Source organism: Pinus tabuliformis, chromosome 8, assembly GCF_031772625.1.
Source record: "Pinus tabuliformis cultivar Carrire ecotype Pingquan chromosome 8, CPIR1, whole genome shotgun sequence".
In the NCBI taxonomy this organism is placed as follows: domain Eukaryota; kingdom Viridiplantae; phylum Streptophyta; class Pinopsida; order Pinales; family Pinaceae; genus Pinus; species Pinus tabuliformis.
In genome coordinates this window covers 432,591,504-432,615,977 of record NC_142294.1, presented here as the reverse complement: position 1 = coordinate 432,615,977, position 24,474 = coordinate 432,591,504, and the positions used below count along the sequence as shown (strand labels likewise).

The following is a 24,474-nucleotide window of genomic DNA, read 5'->3' as shown; positions in this document are numbered from 1 at the left end:
ATGTTCCCAGCCTTTCAGAAAATGTGGAGTCTAGCAGAATGTGAGGCCGTCATTATCATCGAAATTCCAACCAGATATGAATCTTTCAGTCTTATGGTATTATGGGACAATGACATCACTGATATATGAACTATATATCAAGCTTTTAATCCTAAAATATAAGTGATGGATGCTTCATTACAAAGCCTAGAAGTCTTCTTTCAAATGTAACAATTGGATGATGCACATAAGTTGATGCTAATAGAAGTCCGTATGGAGTGACCAACCCATAACATGGTGGTGGGCTCTTGTACGAGAAGCCTTCTTTCAAATATAACAACTGAATGATGCATAGAAGTTGATACTAAAAGAAGTCAGTATGGAGCGACCAACCCTTAACATGGCGGTGGGCTCTTGTACGAGACTTAGTCAACTCAAATTCACCTCCTACACAAACTTTGATATGCTTCAAGCAAGAAATACAAGATAGGTTATACCTGAAGGGGAAAGCAGAGGAAATCATGAAGCAGTGGATTCATGTAAGGCAAGTACCTAGTCAAAGGCATCAAACAATATTTTTGATGGCTTCAAGTCCATGGTGACGAATTGGAAGTTCCTCGACTCACTTCTCAGAGGACTCTCAACCAAAATATCCAAAGAAAAATGGACCTGCTTAGTATAAATGCTTTGGAGAATGCTTTACAAGTAGCTTTCGAGTTTGAGGCCAAAGCTTCAGAAGAAAATGTACTAAGCCTCCACCAACTAAAGTAAGGTTCTCGAAGCCTTATCTTTTAGAACCGTCTCTATTAGTAACTCAGAGCAGCCTTTAAATCAGGGAAATGATTACACAATAGATAAAATTGGCCAGCGCTTATCAAAAATTCCATCCAGCCAAATAGTCGATGCTCAATCCTACTTTATATTTTCTAAGTGCAACCAATAACTCCACGAGGATAACATGATCCCTATTTAGCAAATACACCCCCTGCCTGCTCAAATGGTTGGTACCTATAATCATAGCCCTGTATGGATAAAAATGATGACTACCAGTTACATTGGCTCTATACATTGATGGCAGTTTCTTTAGCTTTGCCAACAATCATTGTACTCTAGTATAGACTAAATGGACACTGGAATTTCCGTTATCCAGAAGATCGAATCTTACCCAAGGAATTCACAAAAGTTGTTGCCAACACACAATTGGTTGAAAATAATCTCCATCATCATAACCAACTTTATGCCCATAATATGCACAAATGGTAACACATGATACATCTCCCAAACCAACAGAGTCCAACTAAAGTCTAATCCGAGATCCTCCATTCTCAACACTTTATACATAAAAAAACTTGTTTGTAATCGACCTCTCTTTGCACTTTTTGGGGCAATTGCTAGTTATATTAAGTTACTTGAAAAATCGGTCTCCTACAATGTATTTTAGGTATTAGAGGAGGGAAATGGTTATTTCCATTAATTGAGGAATCATTTAGGCAATTTCAGTCTTGTAGAAAAGATTTGTGTTGGTTCAACCTGGGCTCGAAACTTTTTTGTTGTCATCTAATTAATGAATGCATTAGGTTGACCATAACAAAATATCCATTTTCAGAATACACATTATCGTCCACCCTTGCTTTCAACAATGCCCATTCACATGTCGCTATTCTTCCCCACTCTATGCCTTACGGCGTTTCCTTTGCAACATAAGGTGCAAATGCTAGTAATATCATACAACTAATTTTTTTTTGCTTAGTTTTGATAAGTGGTCAACATCATATATTTTGTATTTTGTTTGTATTAATAAAAATCCAAGAATTAAACATGAAATCATTATTTTGTATTATACTAAAAATAAATTTTAAAATTTTTACATATATTTTAATATTATAATTTTTAAGATTTATTTTTATAATTAATATATATTATATATATATATATATATATTTTAAGATTTATTTTTATAATTAATATTATATATATATATATATATATATATATATATTTATTTATTTATTTATTTATTTGTATTTGTATTTGTAATTTTTTTATTATATATAGATAGATATTCACTCCATTTTTAAATTAGTTTATCTCATTAATTTTTTTACTTGATTATTAAATTTTTATTTAATTTTTTATAATATAGATTTTATTATTACTAGGATTTTTTTAAATGTTTATAAAAAAATGAATTATTTTTTATAAATTTAGATTTTTTTGATAATATTATGCATTTTTATGGTTAGTATTTTGAAAATGAATAATATTTACTTTGAATTCTACATAAGATAAATATGAATCTTTAAAATTTTATGTATATATTATCAAAAATAATAAATTTACATTTATTTTGTCTTTTAAATCACGAAGGTGTGTGAACTTTGCTTCAAAATGTTTTCATGTTTTTCTGTATTAAAATTATTATTTTTTTCCTTTTGTGTGTAATCTCAGTGGGAATTTTGTTAAGTTTTAGACTATAATTATATGAGAGGTGCATTTGGTTACTAGAGTTTGTGAGAACTACTGTAGTTTGTGTGAACTTTGCTTCAAAATGTTTTCATGTTCTTCTGTATTAAAATTATTATTTTTTTCCTTTTGTGTGTGATCTCAGTAGTTTTGAGAATTTTGTTAGGTTTTAGACTATAATTATATGAGAGGTGCATTTGATTACTCGAGTTTGTATTTTTTTGTTCAATAAAAGGAGGGATACAAAACTAAGAGTATGGCATAACCAACAAAGAAAAACTACCTTTTACAAGTTCAATCTATTTATCTTTTACAGTATGTGGATGTGTCATTTAACATTGTGGATGTGTCCAAATGTTAAATGTTTTCCTATGTCCAAATGTCAAATGTTGATTTCCAACTATGAAGATAGAACATTAGTTTTTGGCTTCAATGTGTAGAGTCAATGCTTCATATGTTACCATTTCTAGCTTTTTAAGGGCTTGAATTTCCTTGTAGTCATGACTTTAGAGTGTTGTAACTTTCATTGTGCCATTATGTATATCTTTTTCAAATAATATATGTTGTATTTCCCTTAGTGAAAAATAAAAGAAAAATGGAATCCATTATAACATCTTATTTTGTAGGCGACAAAAAAATAAGAACTTGTGGCACTTACATTAAATAAAAATCTCTTTTAAGTTGTAAAATTTATAAATAAAAATTTATGAATTTTTGTGATATTAAAAGGTTTTTTGAAATTAAAATTTAGTTATAACTTAGAATTTCGTTACGAGCATCATTCAATTTTGGATTTTATTTTTGACCAGATAATCTTTTCAAAACCACTCTTCCTTTGGTGTATCTTTTCACTTTTAGAAACCATTACTAATAATATAATATTAATAATAAGCCCCCTTTTATCATCTTCCGTTACACTATATAATCCCTCTTCTCCAAGGTTTTCGATATCTTCAATTATCTCGTGTAATTTTGTAGAGAAAATTCAGCATCATGGAGCATGCCGTTCCGTTACACTATATAATCCCTCTTCTCCAAGGTTTTCGATATCTTCAATTATCTCGTGTAATTTTGTAGAGAAAATTCAGCATCATGGAGCATGCCGTGATAAAGGTCTGGAGTTCTCTGTGTGTGTTGTGCTCCTTAAAAATGGATTTTCCCGGTCATTAATTCCTTTTCAGGACTGAATGGATCTCTTTACTTTTATTTTATTTGCATTGTATCATAATCATACTTTTTGTTGTAACATCTAATATCATGTGTATGTGTCAGTTCGGAGACCCCAATGGCTCCGCTCGGCGTTTAGTGGTTCGCAAGAAATCCAAAGACCCTCCCGCTATCTCTTTTTCAGATTTGGCACAATTTGTTCGCAGGGTCTTTGAGTTGGAAGAATCAACTGAGATACGCATCAAATACAAGAAAGATGGAGACGTAGTGGTGGTAGAGGAAGATATGGGGTGGGAGGAAATGTGCTACAGTATATCCAATCTGGAAGTGCTGCCGGTAGATGTGCAAATTAAATTACCTGTCGCTGCTGATACCAAAAAAGTGATGTGGAAACAGATCAGCATCGCTACGGCTATTTGGGTTTACCCCAACAATATAATCTTCTGAACAATCTTTGGACAAGACAACAGCAACCGAGTCCCCAATCCAATCATAAAATATGTTCACTCCCACAGCTTATTTTATATATTTTAGGAAAAATTTTGATTTTGTGTTGAGTGTTCAGAACCTAACTTAATTCACATTTCGCATTGTACACTCATTCACATTTCACATCGTACACTTTGCAGTTGTGATTCATTTCATTTAGCAGATATGACTCATTTGAATTGGTGCCGTGAGACCAGAGGGCATTCATGGATAAGTATATACTTGACTATAAGTGCTGTCATTTAGTTCTAACCGAGAAGGCTGGGAGTAAGTATACCTGATTATAAGTGCTGTCATTTAATTCTAACCGAGAAGGCGGGCCAACGTTCTACGCCTGCTGCAATATTGTTCTCTTCTGCTGGGAATTTTCCGTGCAAACCTCTGTATCAACTGGCTTACATTGAAGGTAGCGGCAGGTATATTTGTAGCGATTTCTGAAGCCAGTGAAATAATGGGGCTCGTCCTTCGCAACTGTGATTCATTTCATTTCATAGCTATGACTTATTTGAATGGGTGCCGAGAGACCAAAGGGTATTCATGGAGTAAGTAGTGCTCTCATTTAATTCTAACAGAGAAGTCGGGCCAAAATTCTCGTACCTGTACGCCTACTGGGATATTGTTCTTTTCTGCTAGGATATTATTCTCTTCTGCTGGGAATTCTCAGTGCAAACTTCTGTGTCAATTGTCTTACATTGAAGGTAGAGGCAAATATATTTGTAGCGGTTTCTGAAGCCAATGAAACAATTCCATCCCTTGTCCAGCCAGAACATCCCAGCCCAGACTCCAGAGTAAGTTTATATGACGATGCCTGCAATCAATTATAAAGAATTATTGGATGTTCAAATTGTTTTGGGAACAACAGTTATTAAATCTGTTTCAGAGTTCAATTAGAATACAGTTTCTGGTTCGAAACTTTAAACGATTGTATATGCTTCTGTAATAAATTTGTAACCTTTTATAATTTATGACATCTCAACTACTCAAACTCACCCGGGTATTAACTTCCTTGTTATTTCTCATTGTTGCTCAAGCACGAGCAGGGAGTGGGAATGGAGGATGACTGAGACGATATTCGACCAAACCCTTAATTTGATACCCTACAACACAGCACAACGCGAGGTATGTACTTGATTGTTGTTACATAAACTTTTTGAACTTTATTTCACCCATTCAACCAAGCATTTCACCCAAGCTAAGATATTGGAATCCTTCTTCCTTGCAAGAGAAGGATAAACATGAATCCGATTCATTATGGGCTTTTCCCTCTCTCAAACATGAATCTTGGTAAATAGGAGTTTGATTTGCCTTAGTGTTCAATTCTTGGACATAGAAGGTGCCACTTGCGCTAATATTGTGGACACACATAGAGAAACACACCAGGACAAGATATATGTAGGGCATATGTAAAGTAATTAATTAATTATAAATAAATTTGTGGGTCAGTCTCTTGATCACTTGTCCACACCGATACAAGATTTATCGTGCATTTTTAGCCAGCGCGTTTTTACAAGATTTATCGTGCATTTTTAGCCAGCGCGTTTTTACTGATGTGGTTCTCTGCCTCTGTTTCATTTTTTTACTTTCAACAACATATTTCTCTCTTGTCTCAGAAGTGGGGCTGTCTTTTGTTGGAAATTTCTGGTAATTTCAAACAAATATTGAACAGAGGAAATACTCTGTTTCTGCCACAGGATTTTTTGCACCGGGAAGCTTAAAAAAATTTCTGAGCAGAACAAAGTTTCTCAACCAAAATAAACTTGTATTAATTTATAAACTGTCTGGTACAATTTTCTTCCTCTCATTCAGAGGGATTCACCAAAAACTTTCACCAAAAAAAATGGTCTGCCTCTTTTACAACTCATTTTTACATTGCTATATAAAATCTTCACTCATATTTACTGCTGTAAAAAAAAGTTTGTACATTTACTGCTGTAAAATAAATTTACATGAATTTACTGCTGTAAAAGAAATCCTTTACATTCATCCCTGTGTGAAATTTTCATTACATTCAATCTGCTGATCATTCACATTACACATTAAAAAACAATTACATTTGAGCTACTACGCCACACCATCCATTTCGTTTCAATGCATATGCTCCACAATTTTATTGGCACTGCTGTGCGTTGGATTTCTTGTTGTTTTCTTTACAGGCGCGAGCCCTCTTTTCATCCCCTGTTACAATACACGATAAAAAACACAAAAACGAAAACATATACCAAAACAAAAGGATTTTTTAAATGTTCGTTGACTTGCCCATACCTATTTTAAATTCCCCATACTTCCGTGCAAACAAAAATTAAAACATTTACCAACGACTATGACAGTGCATTAAAGTTAAAACCGTTCGGTAAAACCAAAAAGGTTCATGCAAGTTGAAGAAGATCCTGGTCCATTGACTTGATCGGACGCATTTCGCAAGCTAAAGCCACACAACTTAATCGAAGTTTAATGTCTGGGGAATTGATGGTTTCGGAGTTGTACACTACACGCGTGTCAATTGGTTGGGGTGTTCGGAGCCTTTCTTATGGATATCACTTTTGCCAATAGGTGGTGCGGGGAAGTCTGGGTGGTTTTGCCAAAACAACGCAAGCTAAAGCCACATAACTTAATCAAAGTTTAATGTCTGGGGAATTGGTGGTTTCGGAGTTGTACACTAGACACGTGTCAATTGGTTGGGGTGTTCGGAGCCCTTCTTACGGATACCACTTTTGCCAATAGGTGGTGCGGGGAAGTCTGGGTGGTTTTGCCAAAACAACGCTACAATAAATGTGCGGTTGAAATTAATATTTCAACACCTTTCAACATTGGCATTATGTTTGCTCATTTTCAGAAGCATAGTATCAGTGTGCTTCACATTCAGTGAAAAACGGGAATATCATTTAGTCAGTCAGTTTGGTTCATACTACTTTGGTCCAATAAGGCAAATGTGGCCCTGTTTTGTCCAATGGAAAAGTGCATATTGGGAAGCCCTTCCTATTAAAATGATTGGTACTGTGCCAAAGGAACCTCGGTTCACTGGTAAGATCAAAAGAGGATTTATCTGCACTGGTTGTTTTCTGTCCCCATCCAAATGGTACGTCTCAAAAGAAAACAAGGCCAGGAAAACATCCAGGGGATGTTCGAGGAGTAGTTAACCCTTGGACCTGTGTCACGCTCCAAACATGACATAAAGAATTTTTTTTTTATTTAACATCTATTAACCATTCCATTTTACTTTTACCTACATCACCAGATATCCTACGCAATAATATATAGGATAATGCATCTTTAATTAAACATACGAAACACCTACACAATATATATATAATGCCTGTTTTAAATAATCATACGAATCACCGAATGGGTGCATAATACACAGAGGTAATGACATTGATTATATCCATGTTTATAAGATACGCACAATACACAGTCCAGGTTTTTGTAGTCCACCGAATGCAATCCATGTCATGTTATAAGTACAAGGGTCAGCTCACTCTGCCATTCATTACCCTTTTAAAGTCTCCACTCCCGAGATACCTCGAGCTTGCAGTTCGCTGTCCGGTTCTGGCGTGGTTGATGCATCTTCGTCCATTTGTTTTGTTCAACGGCCGGATGTCACTAGCCCACGTGACACACGGTGCTTTACAGCATGTCCGCTTGGCTAGGCAGCTTCGCGCCAAAGCTACTTGGAGGATCACCGGTTATCTGACGGTGGAGTTTGTCCTTCTACAGATCAATGGCTACCATGGTGCCACGAAACGGTAAACACAGTCTCTGATATATATAGAGGGGCTCCGTCTTCGGCGCTTGTTTTATTTCATTTTCACATTGTTCAGTGTATTGGCAGAGCGCGGCTCCTTAATGCTCTTCTATGGTTACACAGGTCTTCGACCTCCCACCTACGTGAAGGTAATCATTCTACCATGCATATCCTCTGTGTGAATGTTCAGGTAATTGCTAATTCCCTTCCGGACTCATGTTACAGTTCTTTGAGATTTTTCTACAGCTGAGGTTCGATTTCAGTTCCATGTTGTTCCATGTTTCTCTGCACAGGTTAATAAGATTCGGGTGTTTATTTGCACAGGTGGGTATTGCCACTTCCTCTGGACAGGCGGAGATACTCCTCACGGAATCGGGGTTATCCCTTGTATCTAAACGACAACCTCTGGTAAGTCTCTGAGGCTTAGCTCTCGTTTGCAGTTTTTGTCTCGGACCTGTGCTAAGAGGTTATTCCCATGACAGGGACGGCGGGTTCGCTCAATTCCGCCCTGAGGCTTGCTAGCCTTAGTTTCTATTTTCAATACTCTATAGATTGTTTCCTTTCTTTTGTAAGGTATTTGCTGGTTCTCCAGAACGCAGCCCTGACTTCTACTGAGTTATAATCCTCTTAACCCGTAAGGGTTTGACTCGATGGTTTCTATTGTATAAATATACAAGTGATAAATGATTTCAGTTTTGAGTTATACTATGTCTTTGTATTATTGAGAGCATTCGCTCTTCCACATATTTAATTTGATGGCTGTTCCAAGTTGAATGCATCTGTGTATTCCTATTCGGGTTCTCTGTTCCAATTTGGTTTCTTTTGCTTGATAAATGACATGGGTTTTGTGTTATCTGGCTCGATGCCTCAGCCAGCCAAGCGTGAGCCATGGCTCGGCATGAGGGGTTTCATCGCAGCGGATACCTGCTGCCAACCGGCCAAAGGGTTACTTGTTATTCGCAGTTACCATGGCCGGCCTCAGCTTTCATTCTTTTCTCTCATCAATATATTTAATGTATTTAATGGCAAGAATAAGCATTGGCAATGTATGTATAGGTTATCATTTCTAGATGCGTTTCTCTCTCAGATATTTCAATGAACATGTTAATGTAATGTCTCAGATGGTTATTCTGTCTTCGACGATTTAGCAAGAAATAATGCAATTTATGTATTTAACCTTGTTAATACTGTTAGCCCGTTATCTCTTTCTTTTCATTCGGCCGTGGGCCTCTCTCGTAATGATGTTGGAAATATACATGAATACTCAGGGTTTATTTCTTTGTAATATTTACAGAATATTTGTGCCTTTCGGCCGACTACAGTTTGAAGATTATGTTCCAGGGTTTTACCCTATTTAAGTTGCAATGACTTATGTGCTTCGTTGCCTTTGCTATACAGTTAATATATTTCTAACTGCATGTGTCACTACTCCGCTCTTGAGTAGATTCACTCGCGTTTTCCTACTTCCTGTATCATATACACAGGGTTTTGCTATAACGCTTATTTATACATATGTCTGCATGTGTTATTATTTCCAGTTTCTTGGAATAAACTCGTTTGGTTTCCTCATTCTTGTTCGTATATACAGAGTTCTGTCCCAGAGATAATTACACAGTAAATACAAACTTTAAAGGAATACCGATAAGGGTTTCATGAGAGTGTTGTAGTCGCAGACTCTACCATTTAATTTACACAGTAATCCGTGCCTACTCTCTAAGGCTGGATTTGTTGCCCGTAATGTACATAAAACATCCTATTATTTTCTCGACATTATTCCATAATAGATGCAGTTAACGTTCGGCATATTTTCATTTTCCTCTGTACAGAACAACAGTAAACAATTCAACTTTTCACAGTTACATAAGCATGAAGCCTTACCTGCTTCTGTGTCAAACCTCTTTATAATGCTTGTCAATCCTCCCGTCCGTAGGAAGTCTTCTCTGAGCTTCCACCCCCAAGCACTTGTAGGTCCTACTCGACCGCAATATCACTGGACTTTGCCAGTCAACGCTATCTGATCCTAACCAGACGTAGCGTGCACAGGAAAATTTCCTTTTTCCTTTCTGCTATCTGATCCTAACCAGCATAGCTTTCATTTTTTCTTTCTGCCATCTGATCCCAACCAGACTTGGCATCATTCCCCTTTTCCTTGGGGTTTCAACTACCTCCAGGTAGTTAGGGCAACTGATTTCCCAGTTACTAACTATGATTAATCATAACTCAATTCCACATGGTACCAACACAAATGTCTTTTTATTAATAAAAACATTAACAACAAAATTACACATTTTTAAATAAAGTCTTTGTATCATAATTACTTCACTAGTTACCAGCATTTACTTTTCACAAGGGGTGTTACATCTCCCCCTCCTGAAAGTCGACATCGTCCCGATGTTGCTGCTCATTTAAAAACAGTCTGGGATAAGTATCCCTCATCATTTGTTCATCTTCCCAGGTGGCCTCTTCAGGCCCAAAGTGCTGCCACTGCACTTTAACCTGGCTGATGACCTTTCTTCGTAGCTCTACTCTTCTCTGATCTAATATGTTCACTGGTTCGACCAGGAACTCTCCTTCCGGTTCCACCTGAAACACATAACAATTAAATCAGTTGTTTTACTAGTCTTTCATTTCAGTTTACATTTGATGACAGACTTTCTTTACCTGAATGTCCTGCCAACTTATAATATGCTTAGGGTCGTACACATATTTCTTTAAAACAGATACATGGAAGACATTGTGAACCCGTATATGGCTGGGTAGGGCGAGCTGATAAGCTACCGGCCCTACTCGTGCCAGAATTTGGAATGGTCCACAAAAGCGTGGTGCCAGTTTGGCACATGCATTCCATTGAAGAGTGCTCTTTCTAGCTCGAATTCTGATGTATACATGTTCACCAACTTGATATTCTTTAAATGTTCTCTTTCGGGCTGCAAAGTTTTTCTGCCTATCTTGTGCCATCTTTAGATTAGCTCGGACCCTTTTTACCATGACCTCCATTTCTTCCAGCATTTCAGGTCCTAACAAGAGTTTGTCTTCCGGTCCACCCCAACTGGAGGGTGTGCGGCACTTCCGGCCATATAGTACTTCGAATGGGCTCATCTTCAAGGATGAGTGGTAGCCGTTATTATAGGCGAATTCCACTAGATGTAGATATTCCTCCCACCGTGCAGGTTGCTGCATCACATAAGACCTCAACATATCCTCCAGTACTTGATTCACCCGCTCCGTCTGTCCGTCGGTTTGCGGATGGTATGCGGTGCTGAAACTCAATTGAGTTCCTAAACCTTCAAATAAGGTTCTCCAAAAAGCTGAGGTAAACTTAACATCCCGGTCAGATATTATTACTTTCGGCAACCCATGAAGTTTAAATATATTTTGCATGAAAATGTTTGCGATTTGAGCTGCACGATAAGTTGATTGAACCGGTATAAAGTGGGCTGACTTGCTGAGTTTGTCCACCACTACCATTATTGAATCATTACTCCTTTTAGATTTCGGCAATCCGGTGATAAAGTCCATGGTTATGGTCTCCCATTTCCATTCTGGTATGGGTATTGGTTGTAGCAGTCCCGCAGGATGCTGATGCTCAGCTTTCACTTGCTGACATTCCAAGCAACGCGCCAGATATTCTATCACATCTTTCTTCATGCCTGGCCAGTAATACTCCTTCCTTAGTGAGGTGATTAATTTCTGGTACCCAGGATGCCCTGCATAGGGGCTTCTATGATTTTCATCCAGAATCTTTTCCTTAATACTGCTCTGATTGGGTATGTAAATTTTCTTCTGAAAACACAACATACCGGCTGCATTCAAGGTGTAACCTTGTTGTATTGAACGAGCATCTGAATTTTGCACCAAATGTCTCTTTTGCATATAAATCTGATCTTGTGTCGCAGCCTCCTCAATTTCCTGGTTAAGAGTGGACCATCCTTGGCTAATGCCAATCTCATAAATGCAATGCACTTTTCGACTTAGTGCATCAGCAACTCTGTTCTCTTTACCCTTTAGGTGCTTAATTTCGAAATCGAAATTTCCTAGAAAGTCCACCCATCTTGCCTGTCTTGCGTTTAAGGTAGGTTGACTAAAGTAACTAGTCAGACTGTGGTGATCTGTCATCAACAAAAATTTCCTCCCTATTAAGTAATGACGCCACATCTTCAAGGCATGGATCACAGCTGTTAATTCCAGATCATAGGCAGAATATTTCTGCTCATGTTCTTTTAACTTTCTGGATTCATAAGAAATCACCTTGCCTTCCTGCATTAGTACTCCACCCACGCCTTCTTTGCTGGCATCTGTACAAACTACATATTCCTTTTCGGGATCTGCCACACACAACACAGGAGCTGTAGTAAGTAGATGCTTGAGCTGTTCAAAGCTCCGTTGACAGTCTGTTGTCCATCTAAATGCTTTTCCCTTCTTTTGCAAGGAGGTAATAGGATAGGCAACTCTAGAAAAACCCTCTACGAACCGCCGGTAGTACCCAGCCAATCCCATAAAAGATCGAATGTCTGCTACATCCTTGGGTGTGGGCCACTCCATTATAGTTTTAATCTTTTCGGGATCCACAGCTATACCTTCTTTTGTAATAATGTGACCCAAATATTGGATCTGCTCTTTATAGAAATCACATTTGCTGAATTTTCCATACAGCTGGTGCTCCCGTAATGTCTGTAACACTATCCTCAAATGTTCCTCATGCTCTTTCCTATTCCGGGAATAGATAAGTATGTCATCAATAAAGATTAATACAAATTTGTCTAAGTATTGATGGAATACACTATTCATTAAACACATAAATGTTGCAGGCGCATTAGTTAGCCCAAAAGGCAGTACCACAAACTCGTAATGTCCGTAACGAGTACGAAAAGCAGTTTTGGCTATGTCCTCGTCCTTTATCCTGATTTGGTGGTATCCTGACCTCAAATCGATTTTTGAGAAGATGGTCGCCCCCTTCACTTGATCAAACAGCTCATCAATGCGGGGTAAGGGATATTTGTTTTTGATTGTTAGTTTATTCAGCTGTCTATAGTCTATGCACATTCGCAGAGTCCCATCTTTCTTCCTCACAAACAGCACAGGTGCTCCCCAAGGAGAGACACTGGGACGGATGTACTTCTTCTCTAGCAGCTCTTGCAGCTGCATCTTTAACTCAGTCAACTCTGGCACACTCATCCGATAGGGTGCCCGGGATACTGGGGCTGCTCCGGGTATCAGCTCAATAGTGAAATCCAAATCCCTTCTGGGTGGCAGCCCCGGAATCTCCTCAGGAAATACATCTGCAAATTCTTGCACTACAGGTATATCCTTAACAGTTGCAGCCTTATCCATTGAATCTGCAAACCCCACTTGCACTGCATAAATCTGGCACTTGTTCTGGATACATTTAACCAGCTGAGAGGCTGTGATGGGACGAATCTGAACTGGTTTCTGGATGCCTTGGATTTCCTTTCCCATACCCAGCTCATCTCTATACGAAACTGTTTTTGTTTTGCAATTAATTATAGACCACCGTCTTTCCAACCAGTCCATTCCTATCAGCACGTCATAGGAACCAAGAGGCAGTACATTTAACTCAGTTGTTATGATTTGGCCAGCTAACTTTAATGGACAATTGCTGACTTTGGTTAAAACTCTTCTTTTGGTCCCGGTGGCCAGCTGTACTAGCCAAGGACTTTTAAATTTAGTGGTTTGCAAACCACAGCTTTCTACCACTTTAGGACTTATATAGCTTAAAGTAGCTCCTGGGTCTACTAAAACAGAAACAGCTCGGTCAAAGATCTTACCTTCAAACTCAATCATAGTTGGCTGGTAGTCAGCTTGCCGATCTTCCAGTGCTGCATTTATTCTGGGCATGGATCGGGCCACATCTCCTACTGTTGAAGCTTCGTAAATTTGAGATAGCTGATCGCTGTCCTTTCGATGAGGGCAGTTTCTGATATAATGGGGTCCTCCACAGCCCCAACACTGAACAGGTGGTCGGGCAGCACCTTCAGGATCCAATCTAACTTGCTGCTCACTGTATTTGGAATCTGCAGGAGGTTTGAATCTGCTTTGAGTTCTGGTTGGATTTTTAGCACTGGCGCTTTTCGAAAATCCTTTCTGAAAATTACTGCGTGCTCCTTTACTACCCGTAGGTATTTTGCTGCCTCGTTTATCTGTCCAACGCTTTCCAGGGTTTTCTCCTTTGGATTTATTCTGCTGATAACACAGCCTTGCCTTTCGAATAGCTTCATCCATGGTTTTTGGATTGTCGAACTCTATCCTTTCCCGCATTGTTAAGGGTAGGCTACTAACAAATCTTTGCACTTTAGCCTTCTCTTCACGAATATAGGGCACATAGCGAAGCAGGGATGTAAACTTGGTTACAAACTCATCAATAGTTTGCTGTCCCAGTCGTAAATCGTGAAATTCTCGCGCCTTTTCATCATAAAATCGCTCTGTCAGGTACTTTTCTTTAAAATACCCCTGAAACCTTTCCCATGTCACATCCTGTTCACTTATTCCCCGCACCATTTTGACTTCTTCCCACCACAGCGTGGCTTTGGCTTGCAACTGGAATATAGCCAGTCTTGCCTTAAGATGATGATCGTATTCGTACACTTGAAAATACTTGTTCATGTTAATCAGCCAGGCTTCTGCAGCTTCCTCAGACTCTCCGTCAAAATGAGGCGGTTTAATCTTCCGGAATTCCCCGTGTAATTCCATCCGGGGTCTTTTTGGAGTCTGGTATTCAGAGGCGTTAACAGACTTTTCTCCTCGCGTCTCTCCTCTGTCTTCTGCTTCCTCCTGTTCAGTATGATAGCTTTGTTCATCTGTTATTGGTGCTTCTTCCGGCCTCGGATGTGATTGTTGCTGATGTTGTTTATCAGATAAGCTTTTCAGGATCCTCTCCTGTTCCACGTTCAATCTGGCGTTATCTGCACGCAGCTGAGCCATTTCCTCTTTTAGTTCCTGCAATGTCCTCTGTAGTGTTGAATCGGTGGTGCGTTCTGCTGCTCCCAGTTGCACCCAAAACTCAGAATTCCCTTGAGGTTGTTCCACATTATCCGGAGGTTCCGGATTCCCATAAGGAGCACTGTTTGCTCTCCTCATTTTGCTTCTGCACAACTCATTATACAAATTTAGTTCATCTTGGGTATTGCTGAACTGTTACCATAAACTGGTTATAATCTTAAAAAAATTTTCCCAAAGGTCACAGAGTTGTAAACCTTGGGCTCTGATACCAATTTGTCACGCTCCAAACATGACATAAAGAATTTTTTTTTTATTTAACATCTATTAACCATTCCATTTTACTTTTACCTACATCACCAGATATCCTACGCAATAATATATAGGATAATGCATCTTTAATTAAACATACGAAACACCTACACAATATATATATAATGCCTGTTTTAAATAATCATACGAATCACCGAATGGGTGCATAATACACAGAGGTAATGACATTGATTATATCCATGTTTATAAGATACGCACAATACACAGTCCAGGTTTTTGTAGTCCACCGAATGCAATCCATGTCATGTTATAAGTACAAGGGTCAGCTCACTCTGCCATTCATTACCCTTTTAAAGTCTCCACTCCCGAGATACCTCGAGCTTGCAGTTCGTTGTCCGGTTCTGGCGTGGTTGATGCATCTTCGTCCATTTGTTTTGTTCAACGGCCGGATGTCACTAGCCCACGTGACACACGGTGCTTTACAGCATGTCCGCTTGGCTAGGCAGCTTCGCGCCAAAGCTACTTGGAGGATCACCGGCTATCTGACGGTGGAGTTTGTCCTTCTACAGATCAATGGCTACCATGGTGCCACGAAACGGTAAACACAGTCTCTGATATATATAGAGGGGCTCCGTCTTCGGCGCTTGTTTTATTTCATTTTCACATTGTTCAGTGTATTGGCAGAGCGCGGCTCCTTAATGCTCTTCTATGGTTACATAGGTCTTCGACCTCCCACCTACGTGAAGGTAATCATTCTACCATGCATATCCTCTGTGTGAATGTTCAGGTAATTGCTAATTCCCTTCCGGACTCATGTTACAGTTCTCTGAGATTTTTCTACAGCTGAGGTTCGATTTCAGTTCCATGTTGTTCCATGTTTCTCTGCACAGGTTAATAAGATTCGGGTGTTTATTTGCACAGGTGGGTATTGCCACTTCCTCTAGACAAGCGGAGATACTCCTCACGGAATCGGGGTTATCCCTTGTATCTAAACGACAACCTCTGGTAAGTCTCTGAGGCTTAGCTCTCGTTTGCAGTTTTTGTCTCGGACCTGTGCTAAGAGGTTATTCCCATGACAGGGACGGCGGGTTCGCTCAATTCCGCCCTGAGGCTTGCTAGCCTTAGTTTCTATTTTCAATACTCTATAGACTGTTTCCTTTCTTTTGTAAGGTATTTGCTGGTTCTCCAGAATGCAGCCCTGACTTCTACTGAGTTATAATCCTCTTAACCCGTAAGGGTTTGACTCGATGGTTTCTATTGTATAAATATACAAGTGATAAATGATTTCAGTTTTGAGTTATACTATGTCTTTGTATTACTGAGAGCATTCGCTCTTCCACATATTTAATTTGATGGCTGTTCCAAGTTGAATGCATCTGTGTATTCCTATTCGGGTTCTCTGTTCCGATTTGGTTTCTTTTGCTTGATAAATGACATGGGTTTTGTGTTATCCGGCTCGATGCCTCAGCCAGCCAAGCGTGAGCCATGGCTCGGCATGAGGGGTTTCATCGCAGCGGATACCTGCTGCCAACCGGCCAAAGGGTTACTTGTTATTCGCGGTTACCATGGCCGGCCTCAACTTTCATTCTTTTCTCTCATCAATATATTTAATGTATTTAATGGCAAGAATAAGCATTGGCAATGTATGTATATGTTATCATTTCTAGATGCGTTTTCCTCTCAGATATTTCAATGAACATATTAATGTAATGTCTCAGATGATTACTCTGTCTCCAAGAAATAATGCAATTTCTGTTTTAGCTTTGTTATACTGTTAGTTCGTTATCTCTTTCTTCTATTCGGCCGCGGGCCTCTCTCGTAATGATGCTGGAAATATACATGAATCCTCAAGGTTTATTTCTTGGTAATATTTACAGAATACTCGTGCCTTTAGGCCGACTACAGTTTGTAGGATTATATTCCAGGGTTTTACCCTGTTTAAGTTACCATGACTTATGTGTTTCGCTGCTTTTGCTATTCAGTTAAAGTATTTCTAACTGCATGTGTCACAACACCTTTCTTGAGTAGGTTCACTCGCATTTTCCCCCTTCCTGTAACATATACACAGGGTTTTGCTATAACGCTTATTTATACATATGTCTGCATGTTGATGTTTCCAGTTTCTTGGAATATCTCGTTGGTTTCCCTCATTCATGTTCATATATACAGAGTTCTGTTCCAGGGATAATTTACACAGTAAATATATTCTTTAAAGGAATACTGATAAGGGTTTCATGAGAGTGTTGTAGTCGCAGACTCTACCTATTTCACTTACTCAGTAATCCGAGCCTACTCTCTAAGGCTAGATTTGATACCCGAAATGTACATAAAACATCCGATTATTTTCTGACATTATTCCATAATAAATACAATTAACGTTCAGCATATTTTCATTGTTCCTCTGTACAGAACCAACAGTAAATAGTTCAACTTTTCACAGTTACATAAGCATGAAGCCTTACCTGCTTCTGTGCCAAACCTCTTATAATGCTTGTCAATCCTCCCGTCCGTAGGAAGTCTTCTCTGAGCTTCCACCCCCAAGCACTTGCAGGTCCTACTCGACCGCAATATCACTGGACTTTGCCAGTCAACGCTATCTGATCCTAACCAGACGTAGCGTGCACAGGAAAATTTCCTTTTTCCTTTCTGCTATCTGATCCTAACCAGCATAGCTTTCATTTTTTCTTTCTGCCATCTGATCCCAACCAGACTTGGCATCATTCCCCTTTTCCTTGGGGTTTCAACTACCTCCAGGTAGTTAGGGTAACTGATTTCCCAGTTACTAACTATGATTAATCATAACTCAATTCCACATGGTACCAACACAAATGTCTTTTTATTAATAAAAACATTAACAACAAAATTACACATTTTTAAATAAAGTCTTTGTATCATAATTACTTCACTAGTTACCAGCATTTACTTTTCACAAGGGGTGTTACAACCTGGTACCGGAGACTAAACGATTTGCTTACTTGCAGAGTATGGCTACACAATGAACAGTACAGAGAAGAGTGATGTATACAACTATGTAATTGTTCCCACCAATTAACAAATCACCCATGAGATACCATTTAGAATTTACACGACTGAATACAAGCAAATCAAGAACATTTAAGCTCTATATCATTCAATTATCATTATAGGGGTATTTTCTATTTAGTTACCATATTTTTCGCTATTTGTTTATTTGTGAAAATCAATGTAATGGGCCTCATAGGAATTCTGGACTGTGCCTGGGTACCTTATGATTGTAATTTAATTCTGCTTGAACGAGACTCCCACTCCCGTTCTCTGCTCCCAACAATCTTGAACTTACTAAGCAGATTGATATTTTTTTTTCTCTGCTCCCAACAATCTTGAACTTACTGAGCAAATTGACAATTTTTTTTTGGCATTGCATAGACTTTAGATTTACATGCCCCAATTTCATACCTTCCCTTCCTTATTGTAGATATGCATTTTTGGGTATCTAATGCACTTTTTCAATTCAAATACAGATGTCACATATTGCAAAATTTCTCTTCTTTTTTTCATGAGTTGTTTCTGCTCTTTGGCACCCTTTTTCTTTTTCTTTTTCTTTTGTGCCCAAGGGTTAATTTTTTTACACCTTTTTCTTTTTCTCTTATGCCCCAAGGGTTAAATTTTTTACACTTTTTTTTTATGCCCAAGGGTTAATTTTTTTTTACACTTTCAGCTATTTGGAAATTGCAAGGAACATTTTATTTTCAAATGGTGAAATCTAAGACTGTTGAATTCACTATTTGGCAAAGTCAATGAATTCTAAACATTGTAGTTGAAAGTCAAATTGCCATCCCTTGTTTGCAACCTATATGTCCTGCTGGCGTAGTATAAATCACAGAGTGAACATGCAATGACATGGCGTAGTATAAATCACAGAGTGAACATGCAATAAATTGTCATCCCTTGTTTGCAACCTATATGTCCTGCCGGCGTAGTATAAATCACAGAGTGAACATGCAATGACATGGAACCTGCAGTCCTATTTAAATTTATTCGATCTTTAACAAAGCTACATTCCTCCATGCGAAGCTGCCTTGAAAAGACTCCTGATCCCTTTTGTATACACTGGTGGAAAAGCACAATATGGTATGGCTTAGGCCAATTTCTAGGTGTTTTTGCAAGTTTGGTGCGTTAGGCATTTCCTGCAACGTAGCCTCCAAAAATTCTAGATCTGGTGCACACGGTTGTAATGAGTGCTTTTTGGGGTTAAATTCTGTGGAGGATCTTAGATGTGTTAATATATCTCCTTTAGTTTGTTTCTAAAGTGCATCTTTGATGATGGATTTGACAGCGCATAGGTTCACTGCCAATAGTGTTGATTATGGATTTGTTCACTACCAATAGTGCTGATTATGGATTTGACAGTGCATAGGTTCACTTCCAACAGTGTTGCTGAGGTTGGTGTTACTTACCTTGGAGGTTGCCAAAAATGCGGAGGAAAAATGATCGATTCTCATTTTGGTACAAATGCAGAGTGGGCAGATCTACATTAAAGCAGTTTGTACGAATTGCACATAGATCACCATTAAAGCAGTTTGCACGAATTGCACATAGATCACATGGTGTTATGTATTAGCCCTAAGCTTCACCACCAAAATCATAGGAAAGAGTTTCTTGACGTCATTCATTTAGTTCTTCCACCCCCCCAAATTGGGAATTAATGGTTTACATGACCATACTTGTGGTATGTGTTGCACCCAAACGCATATTTTCAAAGGACTTGCTTTCAAAATCTGCTATATGAACTTATGTAATAGTGTCCTTAAATTCATCGCTTCTTGCTTTCAAAATCTGCTATATGAACTTATATAATAGTGTCCTTAAATTCATCGCTTCTTTTCACAAACTTTTATCCTTTGCACTTGAATCACAATTGAAGCAGGCCTTAAGGTGCCTTCCCAAATTATTGTGAATCAATTTGATCAACTATTCTTCCCAACAATCAAGCTATTGAACGTGTAATGTTATCCCTGTTAGAGTCCACCAAGGAGCCTGCAATGTTGTGAATCCAGCATCCTGATGTGTCATAAACAGACAGAACTTGCACCATTTTGATAATATGGCCTTCATTTCAAAACCTCGCTTGTGAATGAGAATCTAATATCAAAGTAGCCCCTTACTTTTCAAATTCCACTGAGATTCAATCCAACCCAATTTTGATAATATGGCCTTCATTTCAAAACCTCACTTGTAAACCTCACTTGTAAATGAGAATCTAATATCAAAGTAGCCCCTTACTTTTCAAATTCCACTGAGATTCAATCCAACCCCATGGCCATAATCCAATACATTTGCATATTGGCCTTCTCTTCTTTTAGAATGCAAAAATTTCTTTTCAAAATGTTTCATTTAAAACTAGTTCTTGGCCCATCTTGGACCTTTTTAGTTGACCATTTTCAAGATCTTCGAGGATGGTTTATGTCTCCATTTTCCCTTTTCTCTGTGGGAAGCTTTTCAATGGACTGCCTGAAATCACAATATCAGGCTCCTCTAGTGTTTGCATAGCATATGAGTGTGAAGGATAAAACTGAACTGTCTCTAGAGTCCTTTATGCATGTGCTTCAAGAATCTATTCTCCTATTATTTATCAGTTTTATCAGTTACAACATCGTGTAGGTTATTTGAATGTCGCATAGATGCTGATTAATAACTTGATATCCTTTCTGAAAAGTATTTTAAATAACTATAAATTTAACATAGCGTGATGTTAACAAAATCATATTAAAAAACAGTCATTGGCTTGCATGATGACAAAATATGTAAAGCTTCATAATGTGAAATTAACCTTAAACAGCGTATCCTTTTGAGTTAGATGGAGGGTATATACTTTGTCATTATATTGGTATGTTATCTGTCTGGCTCAAAGGTGCTATGTTCTAAGAGGCATATCCGTCAAAGGTACCATGTTCATGTTCATGTTCATAATTAGTATTTAGCATATCCGACAACCAATGAGCATATACATAAGTGGAGTCTTCAGGTTTGCTGTTTGAATCGCTAGAAAATCACTTTTATAAATGTGTATTATTAGCTCCATTCAGCTAATAATTTCTTAGCAATCATTAAGGCATATTGGCCATTTGTCCAAATTATTATTAGAGAGGGAAACGTGATGCTATTGCTTTGCTTATGATGGAATATCTTTCTTTAAATTATTAATGTAGTTATTATTTTCATCTGCCAAAAATTTGTTTCTTGAAATGAATTTCTATAATGAGATCGTATATTTGAAATTTGGTTCAGCATCATGGCTTATCAAGGACACCAGTTCCGAGTTGATTGATCAAGATATAATGATTATATAAATAGTCTTATTGCAAGGTTAAAATATATGAGTCATAGTTTATTGTCTTGGATGTTCTTATTACTGTGGCATGTTTATTATTCATATGATATTGAACTTTGAAATAAAAAATGGTGGGTTTTGTTTTTACAATCACAATACAGATTTTAAAAATGGAAAAAGATTCAATCTCTAATTTCAAAAGAGTTGCACATTCACCTATGTCTAGGTAAATATGTATTTATGTTAGATTCAACCTCCAATTTCAAAAGAGTTGCACATTCACCTATATCTAGGTAAATATGTATTTATGTTTTCTCAATTGTACTGAAATTTCTGTCCATCACTGCATGGTACTTAGGTTTGGTAGTGTGTTTGGGATGTGACACGTAAAGAACATTGCTCAGTTGTGACCATGTTCTTTCTCAAGCCCTGGCTACTCAACACGCCATTTGTGACCATGTTCTTTCTCAAGCCCTGGCTACTCAACACGCCATTTGTCACCACGTTCTTTCTAGAGCCCTGGCTACTCAACACGCTTCTGCTTGATATCTTATATTCACATATTTTGAGTCCATTGCTCTGGACTTTTGTTCTATTTGAAGTATATTAATGGTCCTTGTGTTTTCTTGGTCTTTTATAAAAAAAATTGCCCTGAGATTGAGATTATTATTTCATTCGAAGAATAGGGAATGTCTGGAAGTGAAGTGCCAGTTGTTGATGTAGAGGATAATGATGTAGTTGTTGATGCAGAGGATAATGATGTATTAGTTCATGGTGAAGCATTGGAAGTTCCAGAGAATATGGCCATGGAGGAGAAACACCTAAAAACAGTTGTCTTTCTCAATGAAGCCCTATTTTTTATTTTTGTCATTTCTGATTTTTCAAGTGTGCGAGCCAATGAATCTAGTGGAACACCAATTTAACTGATGCAGTGCAATCTGGTAATCCTTGGGCAGAAATCTTCCCTTCAACCTGGCCACCATCCTTGGCCATTTCTTTATTGGCAACTTGTTCATCCTTCTTCTCTCCGCTTGGACACTGTCCCACCACAGGGCTGCGTGTCCCTTCAGCTTTGCTATAGCGAACTTAACTCTCCGATCCTCACTGACCTCTTCACACTCAAAATATTTTTCCGATTTGCTAATCCAGTCCAGCAAAACTTCTGTGGACAAGCTGTTGTCATAATTTGGGATTTCTGGTTTAGGCTTGCTACTAGCCAATACGACCGACCTCAACAATCTCATTTCCGGCCTCAACAATCTCATTTCTGGCCCTTCTTCATCCGATCCATCTGTTGTCACTATGCCTTCTTCTTCGTTGTCATCTCCTACCTCTGGATCCCTTCTCCTTCCTGCTTCAACTGCCTCCAAACGGGCAGTAAGGATCCTGATTTCCTCCCGCAATCCTTCCTCTGCTGCTCTCCAAGCACCTCTTCCACGTCCTCATCTTCCAACTTCCATCTCTCAGGAAAACTCTAAATCCTGCTCTGATACCAATATGATGGGACCAGCCCGTAACTTATATTTTAATACTATTAATAATAATGCACCAATCCTTTAATCAACAATTGTATTATTAGCAAATAATCGGAGGTCAATACATTTGATTAGGCTCTAAACAAATGATTGTTCTGGATATTTATTTGTTGGCATTTATATCGGAATTCAATGATGTTTGTTGGTTGTACCCGCGTCGGTTACTGTTTTCCCGCTATTTGTTGTTACCAAAACCCTCGATTCTTTGTCATTTGGTCATTTCTCATTTGTGTTTTTGCTACGATGAGGGTTTATACCTGCAACGAGGGTTTGTGCTGCGATTGTGTAGAACTTGGCGGCAAGGTTCTGTTTGCACCCAGCTATGAGTTCTTTTGTCCATTAGCGAGATATCTCTGCCTGCACTTGTGGCTTTGTCACTTGGTTGCCTGGGCACTGTATGGAAGGTTTCTTGGTCTGTGTGAGAGGGTTATTGTTGTTCCGTCTGCTTGCTTATTATACCTTCCCCTATTCCATTGTTTCGTTTTGTTACAGTCTTTTTGGTTGTTAGCTTATGGTTGATGGATGACTGTTCTATATTCTAACAGGTCGCAGTCACGGTGGCTTCCTCAGTGTCGTGGTCCTAGCAAGGTAAGTTGTTCCTTCATGCTATTTCTTACCCTCTTCAGTTTTCTTCAGCACTATCAATGTTCGCTCCTTGGTCTACAAGGTTTCACCGTTGACTGTCGCTTAGTGGGGTTTCACTCCTCCAACGCGAATGCTCTTCAGGTAAACGATTTTCCTGATTGTGCTTTCAATTCTCTTTTTCTTTTGTTACTTCCTTGCTATACTCAGCATACATTTGACTGACAGTACTCCGTTGGCTCACTGTGCAGGTGAGGGTTTGTTCCCAGGCGTGGTCTACGTAACTGCTATGAGCAATGGCTCCGGTAGGGTCGTTCTCTGCTACTGTTGTCAATTTATAGTTTGGTTGTCTCTGTCAGGTTACTGGGCAATGTTCCAGTACTCCTTCGTTTGATTATTCTTGTTGTTGTGCGACTTGGAATTCAATTTGTATATAAATTTTGATTGTGCTCTGAACACTTGTAATTTTTGTCCACCTTTCTATGGTGGCCGACTAAACCCTCACTTTCAGGGTTTTCTATATCGTGTTATCTTTTCCTCTGTTCTTAACTGAGTATTCGGGACTGTTTGAATGTATACAAATATTTTTGGTTATAAAAGGAATTAACGGGAAAAAAAATTGTGTAATTTGTTTACCTCTGTTTTGGGGTCGTTATTCAGTGATTACATTCTCATTCGATTCCAAACTGCTCGTACTGTTGTTTGCTTTCGTTTATTTGGACTCCATTGTGGTTGTTGCCGAAACTCCGTGCTGGGAATGCTCGTTTGGTTTCTCCGTTTGCTCTCTCTATTTTATAGAAGGGAAACAAAAATACAATAGATAGGAATGCATAGTGCTATTTAGTTTGCATACTCAATAGTTAGAGGAAAGTAAATGAATGTCATGGACAAACTGTTACAGATGGATTCAGATATTCGAATGAAAAATTACTTTCTCTTTATTGTATTTCTCTTCTCATGCATTGAACCCCTCCAGAATG

The 24,474-nt window shown here is 38.4% G+C and overlaps 1 long non-coding RNA gene across 1 annotated transcript; it reads left to right on the top strand.

The window, feature by feature from the left end:
- The first annotated feature begins 3,727 nt into the window (after nt 1-3,727).
- On the top strand, nt 3,728-23,608 carry LOC149235908 (uncharacterized). The gene is made up of 3 exons (XR_016268360.1): nt 3,728-4,886; nt 5,139-5,217; nt 23,458-23,608. It is a non-coding gene; the product is annotated as an uncharacterized LOC149235908 (long non-coding RNA).
- The last annotated feature ends 866 nt before the right edge of the window (nt 23,609-24,474 follow it).